General features: G+C 38.7%; 1 protein-coding gene across 2 annotated transcripts in view; it reads right to left on the bottom strand.

Annotated features, from left to right (window-relative positions):
- tet2 (tet methylcytosine dioxygenase 2) overlaps positions 1 to 11598 on the bottom strand; it is a 37243-nt gene that overhangs the window by 12210 nt on the left and 13435 nt on the right. Inside the window, exon 2 of one of the 2 annotated variants that reach the window (XM_059341276.1) lies at positions 9431 to 9522. The exons of the other annotated variant lie outside the window; for it this stretch is intronic. The gene's annotated coding sequence lies outside the window, so the exon portion shown is untranslated. The remainder of the gene's footprint in view (positions 1 to 9430; positions 9523 to 11598) is intronic. 2 annotated transcript variants of the gene reach the window in all.

The following is an 11598-nucleotide window of genomic DNA, read 5'->3' as shown; positions in this document are numbered from 1 at the left end:
AAATATGCAAATACAACTTTTTTCTTCAGTGTGAGGCCTTTTGTTATCAGGACTCAACTCCAGCATTGTGAGCTTTGTGGCATGAAGTTATGAGTACAGAATCTAAACTCCCACAAATTTTCCCACACTAACTGCATCATCCTGATAAACTTCTTTTTAAAAAAAAATGTTTTTAAACTTTTCGGTGAAGCTGGTTCCAAGACTAAATTAAGCCTAAAGCCAAAATAAAGCCTCAAAATAAGAGTTTGATTGCAACATATAAGTGAATATTTCACATGGTAATCAAAATAAGCTTTGTGTCTAGTTTCAGCTGAGCATTAACGGAGCATTTTGCAACACATGAAACATCAATTTTGCAAACATCAATGCTATTTTTGCACTTTATGGATAAAAAAAGTGGTACTGGTAGTTTCACTATAGATAAATTATTGGCCAGTATGTGAGATGTACTTTCTTGTGTTTATAATAACTTGGGATCTGTAGGTCTAATAACAAGTCATTAAATAAAGCAATAAAAGTGATGTATTGAAAATAAGATCTCTCCAGAAGGTTAAGCAGCAAACAGAGCTTATCGGTTCATTTTTGCTCTCCCTCCCACTCTCGCTGTGTCTCTCTGCCTGAAGCATATAGATTCCAGTGATTCCAGTAGAACATTGATTTCTGTCTGCCGCCCTCAGTTATTAATGCATGTCACATCCGCAGCATCTGCAAAACAATTGCAGCGCGCAGGCACAAAGAGCCGCAGTCTAATCCATCATAATTATGAGCAACTCTCCTGCAGATGCTAAAGGAACGGGCAGCTGACGAGCACCAAGAGGCCCACATTCAGCTTTAAGTGTTAAAGTAAAACAGCGTTGAGCATTCAAACCTGAGAGAAACGGATGGTTCTAATTATGTATGTTCATGGTCGGCATGTCCGTATACAAAATATATCACAAAACTTCAGTTTGTCATCAAAGTCACTGTTAAATATGCATCAAAGAAACATTCATATCATGCATGTGTCTTTATTTTCAAACTACGTGATTTTGACTCTCCACTGGCTTTAAAAAAAAGAGACAAACTCATACAGATTTTCCATTTCTGTTTCGCCTGTGGTAATCAATATCAGACACCGTTTTTAAACAAACCATGCTTTTCCCCGAGCGATATTTCCCTACACATGTTGAAGGCAAGAGAGATGCATTTTCCCGACTTTAATTGGTGTCCTGAGCTTTTGTCCGCCTGCACACAAGCATCCAACATCAACAATGAATACTAATTTAGAGCGCTTGGCTAGGTTTGAAACGTATATGATCCCTTTTGATTTTAATACAATATGAAACCCAATAGTGTGATTCCAATATTTTGTACTTTAAAGTAAACCTATGTAATTTATCAGCCATTAGCAGCCTTAATTTCCACTTAGCTGCAAAGACATTTTACAAATGCAACACAGATAATAACAGGATACTAATTAATTTATAATCTACATTCATATCACTCATTCGTCAGTTTGCAAACCTGTGGGATCAGGCTGGATAATATGAAATGATGCTGACAGGTATTAGAGATGTTAGTGTACTGTACTTAAGTATCATTTTAAATTACTTGTACTTTACTTGAGTATTTCCATTTTATAGCTTTATACTTCTTCTCCACTACATTTAGCTGCCAGCTTTAGTTGCCTTTCATGTCAATATTTAACATAAAAAACATGATACATTTGAAGTGATAAGACATTTTATAAGTTAAACCTCATAACAGTATATTAAGTAGTTTAAATGAGCCCTATCTGGACAACAGTAAAATGCTGCTTTCATAAATGCATCAATAATAATAATCCAACAATATATTTGGAATATGAAACAGTCTGAGTGGAGCCATTTTATTATATATTTAAAGCACATTTTGATGCTGGTACTTTTACTTAAGCAAGCTTTGAATGCAGGACTTTTACTTGTAGTGGAGTAATTATGCAGTGTGGTATTAGTACTTTAACTTAAGTAAGTGATCTGAATACTTATCCCACCACTGGTCATATCTCAGGTAATCTTTCACAAGACATCACCATTGGTCAAAACGTAAGGAAATAGTTTTTTGCAAATGTTTTGACACAGCATGGTGTCCAGTAAAGAGCAGTGAAACCAAATGTGTTCATCAAATTAAAAACAACTTCCTGGTTCTTAGAAATGTAGGTCAGCTAAACACTCTGTATGCACTTAAAAGAAGTAAATAATGTCCTTGGAGCTCTGAGTGAAGCCGCAGGTCACAACTGCCGGCTGCGATGGTAAAGTTCAGAGGAAAATGCTATACAACCTTTGAAAACATAATTGGATCCAGCTTTAGATTCTCACAAAAGCCCTCCTGTTAATGCAAACCTACTATAGGCTCACTATAGGCACTGACTGATGTTTGGGGGGGGGGTAAAGGAAAGGAAAAAAATAGCTAAATATTTGAGGTACTATGGCATGTTTCATTTGGCATGATGGTGCTCCATCATCGGGCCTGATTATCACATCTGGAAGCGATTACAGCTGCTTATGATTCTGGCAGAAGAGTCGTCGTCTTCAAACGTCATGTTTTATCCAACGCCTGATAAGCTGTTCTGAAAAATGTTTGTATATGTATGGTATCCATTTCAGCCACAACATGCACGACCCTTTAGAGAAAGATCTATTAATCAGGTACCTTGCTTCATTTAGGAATGTCTATAAACAAATGTAAGGTTCAGTGATGCGGAATCGGAAGAGATGTGTCTTTGAATATAAGTGGGCAAACATTTTGTGTTTTCATTGCCACAACAATGTGGCTGAGGTCAAATTAACTAATCTTTCCCCTGTCGTCCTCCTGATAAAACAACAGGTGAGAGAGGTGTGTGTGGAGAACTTTTTAGCGGTCCTGTATAATGCAAAGGATTCATTTAAATCCATCTTGTAACTGTGCATTACTTAAATATTCCGTCTCACTGGGACTTTAAGCACAATATCAAAACTGCTCACGTGGCCCATAAACAAGGCAAAATAAAAATGTCACTTGTGGCCCAGTCGACCGTCTGAACCAAGACAACCTACACAGGAAATTGTCAGGCCGAGCTCCGCCCAGGCAGGCGTGCTGCTTCACATAATGATCTCCTTCTCTGTGTCAATCACCCCTCCAGGACATTAGCAGCCCTCCAGACCCCCAAAGTTAGCGTGCTAAATCTCCCACTAACGAGCCAAGCTGTTACGAGGGTGTCTGGAAGCTCCCACCGTTGTCACAACAGAGCAGCCAGCTGCCTGTTAGCAGGTGGAAGAGGGAAGCAGCACAGCGAAAACAAAGGCAGCTCTCAGGTCAATGGCTGGGGAGAAGAGGCTGAGAGGTGTCTTTAAGTGTGTGTTGAGTGAATGGTGGGCATCTTGCATCCCTAGTTTTTTATGAAAAAATTGCCTTGTGTGTTTGATGGAACTAAATTTTCAACTTTGTTTCGAAACGGTTTTAAATAGTTTGATAAGCCAGAAGAAAAGAGATGTTTATAACGCTCAAGAAATTTAGACAAAACTGCTAAATCACCTAGCTTTATATAGTATCTAGTGCTCCCCCCCCTTAATCAATTATCCAACTCAAGATTTCTTTACAAGCTTGTTTTTTTAATGCTGAAAACATTTCTAAGAAACGTAAGAGCACATCTCTGGTAAACACAATAATAAGAAGGTGCTTTTGCAGGATTCTTTGTGGAGAAAACTCTGTCTTGAATAAAACCAGTTTAGATGAAAAGTTAGAGAGCATGGCATAGCATTATTTACAACCCAGATTTTAAAAAAAGTTGGGATGTTGTTAACCTTATGAGCAGGCTGATTATTTGCTTGTCATTTGTGGCATATATTCAATTGAAAACTACTCGAAGACAATATATTTTATGTTTAAACTGATAAACTGATATATATATATTTTATATTTAAAAAAAATATTTTATCAGCTCGCTTTCAATTTTTTAATTTTATATTTTAATGTACTTTTATATTCTTTCTTAAATATTGTATCTGCTTGTTTTCAGTCTTAAAATGTATATTTGAATGTCTCTTTCTAATGCTTTTAATGCTCTGTGTAAAACACGTTGAATTGCCCTGTTGTTGAAAGGTGCTATACAAATAAACTTGCCTTACCTTTTTGTTAATAAACACTCTGATTTTGATGCACTCAGCATTTTAAATGTTTTTCACAGCGTTCTGACTTTTATGGAATCTGGGTTGTAGCTCACTCCCTGTTAAAGGCTTTAGGGATGAATTATTTCCTTAATGCTGTGGTCAGACTACATAATTGCATCAAATAACTGGGCGAATTGAATCAAAATGGAAAATACTGTAATTCTACTAAAAGCAAAGAGCCAAAATAGCTCATTAGTTAATATTCAGACGGCACTGAAACGTGAAGAGTGTCGGGCAACAAGTTGCAGAACTAATCTCCCTTTTGCTGCTGTCAGACACAGACGGATGTAAAGAGCCGCAGCGGGACGCCACCACCACCACTGTAATCAGAAGTGACACTGAGCCTCTTTATGATTATGTCAAACTTATTAAAATTGAAATGTGTTATTCTGACAAATGAGTGTGAGAGCACCACGTGGGAGTTGTGAAACTGTTTGATGAATGGCAAATGGTCTCTGCATCCTGAAAGCATCTTCATTCTCATAACACAACAGTCAGATGTTCTCGTCTGTGTCAGATCTGCTGATTTTTATCACGTGCCCTTTAGATTATCTCGCGTGACGCTGGTTGACTTTGCATGAAATGAAGAGGATGGAATGTGTGGTGATTATGAACAGCCATATACTGAATTTCGTGCAGAGTTATGAGCTAATTTATTAGTCACTCAGTGACTTACAACGATTAACAGTGTCTCCAGGCCAACAATTGATATAATGATTATTTCTCTCTGGATCTGTAATCTTGGCTTCAATGTGCACTAAAAGCTGCACTGAGTACAACATATTATTATTATATTCAGAAAATATAAAATTAAGTTTGAGTTGGTCTTGAAAGTTCGGGAAACGTTTAATTTTTAAGTGTTTTATTTTCAAGTGTTTTATTTTCAGTGTTAGGAATATGCTTACATTTGTATAAACTCACATTATCTGGTGTTTCATCTCCACAATCACTCATCACAAATCTTTTAATATTTGATTGTTTGTTTGTTGTCTCCTAGCATCTCCATAACCCTAAATGAGAAAGTTAAAGAGCTGATTGAGTTGCTATGAGCACTGAACTTTTCTAGTGTAAATATTCTTGTGTGATCATCTAACCATTTTGTTAATTTCCTAATTTTTGTTGTTTGGATAGATGCTGATACATGCAAACATGTAAACTGTTTTTTTTTTTATTATTTCTTGTGTAAATAAGTCCTCTGTTGATCCCTTACTCTGGAAATTAAGTAAAACACTAGGCAATTATTATAAAAAAATATATAATCAAAGTTAATATGAAGAGCTGTTAAAGTGTCAATATGAATTAATAGCTGTGGGTATAAAGGAATCATACAGGATTTATTTTTTCCAAATTGCATTAATAGTTACACTTTAGATGTGAAGATAAATGCTTTTAAAGTCTGGATGTTTTTGGTTTCAGGTACCTTGAAATTTTTTTCTGCACAAACCTTGAATTAAATTAGGAAATGAAAACCTCTTTCTTTCTGCACACTCACTAAGGAAAAATCAGTTTAAGTCTATTTGCTTTGAGGAAAAAGGAGCTTTAAGGAGTAAGCTAATGCTCCCACCTCTGTGAACTCTCTCACATATAAAGCATCTGATCCCTGCAAACGTAACACAATGAGGTAAGCGGGTGAATACCACTTCCCGACCCCATGTGACTACTCCTTTGTTTTGTCTGGCCCTCGGTGCAGTCTGCAAATCAGTAACTAAGTCAAGAGGTGAACACTGAGCGCTGAGCTGCTTTCAGTGCAGCTCCGTTCCTGCGGGACACTCCGGGGTTTACAAAGGACCGAGCGGAGCCAAGCAGCTTGTCACAGTTGGATACACCCACACTGACAACAAAAAAAAATCTTTGCAAGCCTAGAACAAAGCCAGAGATCCCAGCTGAGTGTGTGCGCCTGTCAGTGCACAAACATATAAACACACACGCACAAATTGCACAAGTCCGGCTTGATTTAACACATTTGGAGTACTGGCCTCTTAATTATTTATCTGCGTGATTCACAGGGAGATCTATTTTTACTCCGGAAGTAGAGCACTAAACTAAACCAGAGGCGCAGCCCTGCCGTGGCTTCAGTGTGGATGCCTGCTGGAAGTTATAACGCTTTGATCTATTTTGGTTTTCTTTCTAGTAGCTAATGTCCACCAGGGAGACGAGAACTCTGTTTCAGTTTATGATATGACTCAACTCGCTTGGCTTGAACTAGATTCCAAACAAAGCTTCCTTTCCCTCCAGAAGTCAATTTCTTTGTCTGTGTACGCTGTTGTTTGGCTTCCCTCCCTCTCCCACAGCCTCACCTCCAGTCCTCTGCCCTGTAATTACTCTTCAGGTTCCTCTGTACTTCATCTACTTTCCTCCCTTTCAGTCTATCATCTAGCCTGTGCAGTCATGAAGGTTTTACACTAAGCGCCGTTGTAGAAAACTAGACGGTCATTGCCCAGAGTTATTGCCTCTGTAGCTATGTATTTGCTGGCATTTATAGATGGTGAGTTGCTTTAGTGCTTTGAAGCCTGGGGGCAAGGGTGGACTCTTGGACACAGTGTGACCAGTGTTGTAAAACAATGGACACAGTTTGCACAAGAGTCAGTTAAGGGCGGCAGTTAATGCACATGACAGTACAGCCTTATTTTAACAATCGAGTGTCTTGTTTTTAATATATCTTTGCTTTACCAAATTGTTTTTGTTTGTCGGACAAATTGCTAAAAGACCGCCTTCTTTTTCAAATCAAAACTAGCATATAAAAATTAGCTAAACTGTAAGTATTACAGCCATATTGTCCTATTTCTCAATGCTTTGTCTAGTTTAACAAATTTTAATGCATCAGACTCACACTGTGTTTTTGTTATTCCCAGTGAGAGCCAGTGAAATATGAGAGCTGCCATAGTAGAAGGGGTCTATTTGGCGTGACTTGGCAGCCGTATGTGACATTCACCACTAACGACAGCTGCTGGGAAACTCAGGTCTCTGCACTTTCAGGTTTAGACTCAGGCAGCGAAAAAAAAAAGAGGGAGAGAGAGAAAGAGAAGAGGAGGTGTGGAGCTGAACTGTAAATCAAACACACACTTGCCAAGCCACACCACTGTTTTGCAGAATAGTCCCAAGAATAAGCCATAATCTCAAGTGTATGTTTCCTTCTCTTTGCTGATTTGAGCCCATTCACATTTCCTGTTTGGTAGATAAGAACATGCAGCATGCATCCAGTCCAGACGCTATAAATTTTCAGAGTACTTATTTTGAGGCAAAACTCACACGCCTCATGACCTTTAGCCATGAGAAAGCCTGTCCATTATTAACTACTAACATCACAATATCACCTTAGTACTCGTTCTCCCTGTAACTCCACTACTACTACTCAATCCTTACAGTAAAACACTGAACCAACTGGGTTTGGCAACAGTCAGTGTTTGATCGTTCAACAGTGAGTCTCCAGAAGTGAAATCTCATTCATATTCTGAATTGAGGATTTTGATTCTTGGCCATAATTTCGTAATCATCCAATGCCATCTTGGTGCGAACCATGAGATTGTGAAACAATGGTTTATGCTCCTGTAGAAGTCACAAGTCTGTATGAGAGCAACTTTGTTTTCAGAAAATCACATTTTATATGCAATGTCATGAAGAACTACACTACCCACAATCCTGTACTGTAACAGCGTTGTCTCTGATTGGTGGAGCTTGTTGTTAGCATGGACATGTTTACCAAACCTGCCAATGGCTAGTGAGTTACTGTTACCACTGAACTCTACATTTAAATATTTAGTCTTGTATTTGTTTTATGGTCACGATTAATCTCAAAGTTGGTATTGCTACTTCTTTCATAAAGTACTAAACTATTAAAGGTCCTATATTGTAAAATATTTGCCATGTCTTTTTTATTATAAACAAATCCTAGGCACTATATAAATGAGAAAGATTTAGATAGAGGAATACACACAGCCCATTTTCAGAATTTGTGCAGTCATACTTATGTAAGGTCTTATTTCTATCAATGTAATGTTTATGAAATTTCTTAGACCTCTATTATCATTTAATGTCCAAATTCATACAGAAATAAGCAATTCAAAAACTTTAAACATGGTGTAAAATAAAAATAAAAAGTAAACATAACTAAAAGTTAATCACAGTGTATATTAGGGATATGTAGATATTAACAAGAGACCTTAGTTTTGTGTCAAGCTTGTTGTTGTAACATACAAGCTTCACTGGAGCCGCCATGAAATCCAGTACGGTCTCTTACTGACCTCCAACTTCTTACTACACCAAACATAAAGACACATTATGATAGGGAAAAGACAACAGAGATAAAACTAACAAGTCTTTGTTTTATAACATACATTTTAATGGCATATTCAATGTGTAAAACGTAAAAAATAAAGATTAGGCTGTACATGCTGACAGACCGGAGTTAGACAGTTCAGACTGCACCCAGCAGAGCTGCGAGTGAAACCTCATCCTTAGCAACCCCTACCAGTGTAATTAGGTCAGATGACTTGCATTCTACAGTGTTTTAAATCCCTCCCGTAAATATAGAGCGGGACCCGCTGCTCTGCAAACCTCATGACCTCTGACAACATTTTCACAACTCTGCATTCCAGCCGGCTGCGTAAACAACAACGATGTAGGGCAGAAAACAGCCCAGAGTCTCCCAAAGATGATTATTTAATCTAGGGCTGAAATAATACTGTGGTCACTCAAGTCTTGGCATTTTATCACACAACACTTTCGTCCTAGGGGTCCAGTTTCTGAAGGGGTATCACTAAACAGCCTGAAACAGCTCTGTCGACTGTAAGCACACACATTTGCCTGATTTAATGCAGTGTTTGATTATTCCTGAAGACATCCGTGTAGACATTTTTGATTTATGACAGTTCATGACATATGGATAACATATGAACATAGGGAGAATTTTGGGGGGAAGATTAAAGGCAAATCTGGAAGGTCAGACCTCACCAAGTCATAAAAGTCCAATGTAAAGTGAAGCGCTGGCAGCATGTGTTGTTACTGACTGTTGTTACTATTGGACAGATGTTCATTCATGTTCTGTATCTCACTGTGTTTCTCAGACAGGCACCTCACACTTGGGATTTATGTCACATGGCACACTCATGCAGTGCGTACAATGCACCTCACATGGTTGCTCGTGCCTTCTCTCTCTCTCTTTCCCTCTATCAGTCTGAACATATGACACTCCCAGCCCCGGCTGAGGAACAAAAGGCCTCTGTTTCTGCAGTCATTTTTATAATCCTCCAAATTGACATGCTCACCAGATCATAGTAGCATTTTCCTCCCAGTGCTTAGATCTCTTTGCTGTTCTGTGGCAACCTTAGCAACATGTGGAGTCTACTCTCTCACTGATCTGCAGAGAGAGAGAGAGAGGAAATATCCAAACAAATTCAACATGAAAGTGAAATTCCGAACACAAACCGAGATAAAAGTGGACCACACACACTGGTCAGAGGTCTGTGCCATCTTGCCATTTCCATATTTGTCATATCAGAGCATCTTTTTCTTGTCCCTTAAAGAAATAGTTTGACATTTTGGAAAATGTGCTTGTTTGCTTATATGCTTATGCATATTTCCCTACATGTTTGAAGCTACTCCAGAAAGTCTCTGCTTTCAGCCAAGAACTAGTTTGAAGCATAACCCCATTTAACCACAGCTGGCTATTTTTATGATTAAACAAATAAGATATATTGTGTTCATTAGTGTGATTTAGAGGTTTTGAGAAGGTTTGTTTGTTTTCTTTTGCATGGCTGCTGGATCCTTTAGGAATGCGTTTGTGTCTGAACCACAGTGGTATTGGACCAAACACTTTCTTGTGAGGAGCTACAAGCTACAACTAAAGGTGGTATTAAATTAGGTGTGTGTGACGACACTGAGAGGTGGCTATAAACGGCTCCTAAAGAGGTTAGCGTTGTATCAGAACTGGAGAATATTTCTTCATTGAAAGACAAGCAAAGAACAGTACTCAAAACTTTTTTTTTTGGGGGGGGGGGGGGGGGGGGGGGGGGCGTTTTCGCTTTTGTCCCAACTAGCTTCGATCTGATTGGTTTACGTTAGCAGGTGATAGGAGGTGATAAACAGATGGTTCATCCAACCACCTACCAGGTATTTTTTGTGTGAATAGTGTCAACTCTCTTCCGAAAAGCTTCCAATGATGGATTCTAATATCCCTTGTCCCAGAGCTGGGAACCTGCTCATGTGGTTCGCAGTTGGTTAAACTTGCGAACCAGCTCTGAAGCTGTTTGCTTTTCCACAGGCTCTAGTACATCATTACTACGATCTGTATATACCTCCGCCCTCTCAGCAAGTATAATAACAACGTCAGACTATATGTCTAACACATCTGTGCTGCTCATTTTAATCACCATGGACGCCAAATACATTCTTATCAACACTGAAAGTAAGATGTTAATGTTGGACTTTGTTGTAAGCTACTGCTAGCATGCTAACGTTAGCACGCTAGCTCGCCTGTATCAATCACATTGCAGTTAAACAAATCAAATGAATGAATGATACATGTTTTAGTTGGTCTCAATGGCACAGAGTTGGTCTTGTTGGTCCGATAACCCCGCCCCCAGCCCCTGGCGCTAGCAGTTCACAGTTCAAAACCAGCAAAGAGTTGGTGCTGCTGGAACCGGCTCTGGTCGAAAAGCCCTAAAGAGGATTCTGTGTAATAAATCATCTGGTGCATCATGTTAGGCAGTTTTGTTCATTTTGGACATTGTGAGGCTAGCTTTTTCCATCTTTTTACACTCTTTATGCTAAGCTAAACTAACCCACAGCTTGATATTTACCATACAGATATTAGAGTGGTATCGATTTACGAATTGAACTCTCAACAACTGAGTGAATAGCATTTTTTTGCCAGAATACTGAACTATTCTTAAACACTGCAAGACAAACTAAAATATAAATGTATGGCACTCTGAGCGTGGTTGTGCACCAACTTTTATTGATAAAAAGCTCTCCCTGAAGGTTGATCCATCTGTCTCGTATTCGGTACATATACAGCTTCTGTTTTAGATCTTTTGTATTCGTTTGCAGGGATGTAGACACATGAGAAGGTTTTTACTGGGAATGAAGAGCTCAAGGTTCTGAGTTAGTGTTGTGGCTCATGTTACTTACATTAATAACAACAAAGGTTGCTGCATGAGGAGGGAATCTGGCTGAGCACTGTACAACCTCAGGTCCTGTTCTTCTGTCAGGTACAGCACTGCAGTTTCCTGTTGATGCTCACTGTGGCCTAATCACTACATAGTGACGTAAAAATGGCTGCATCACATGACAGCCTGGAGCAACAGTTCGCTGTTTTTCTTCCCACTCCCTTTATGGTTGACCAAAAACAGTGCAGCTCTGCAGGTACAATCAGTTCACTAAGAAATTAAATGCTGATGAACAAAATACTCACTCTTCCTGTTAAATACCATAT

This window comes from Centropristis striata, chromosome 1 (genome assembly GCF_030273125.1).
Source record: "Centropristis striata isolate RG_2023a ecotype Rhode Island chromosome 1, C.striata_1.0, whole genome shotgun sequence".
In the NCBI taxonomy this organism is placed as follows: Eukaryota; Metazoa; Chordata; class Actinopteri; order Perciformes; family Serranidae; genus Centropristis; species Centropristis striata.
Note: the sequence above shows the minus strand (reverse complement) of the source record. Positions and strands in the feature narration are given on the sequence as shown.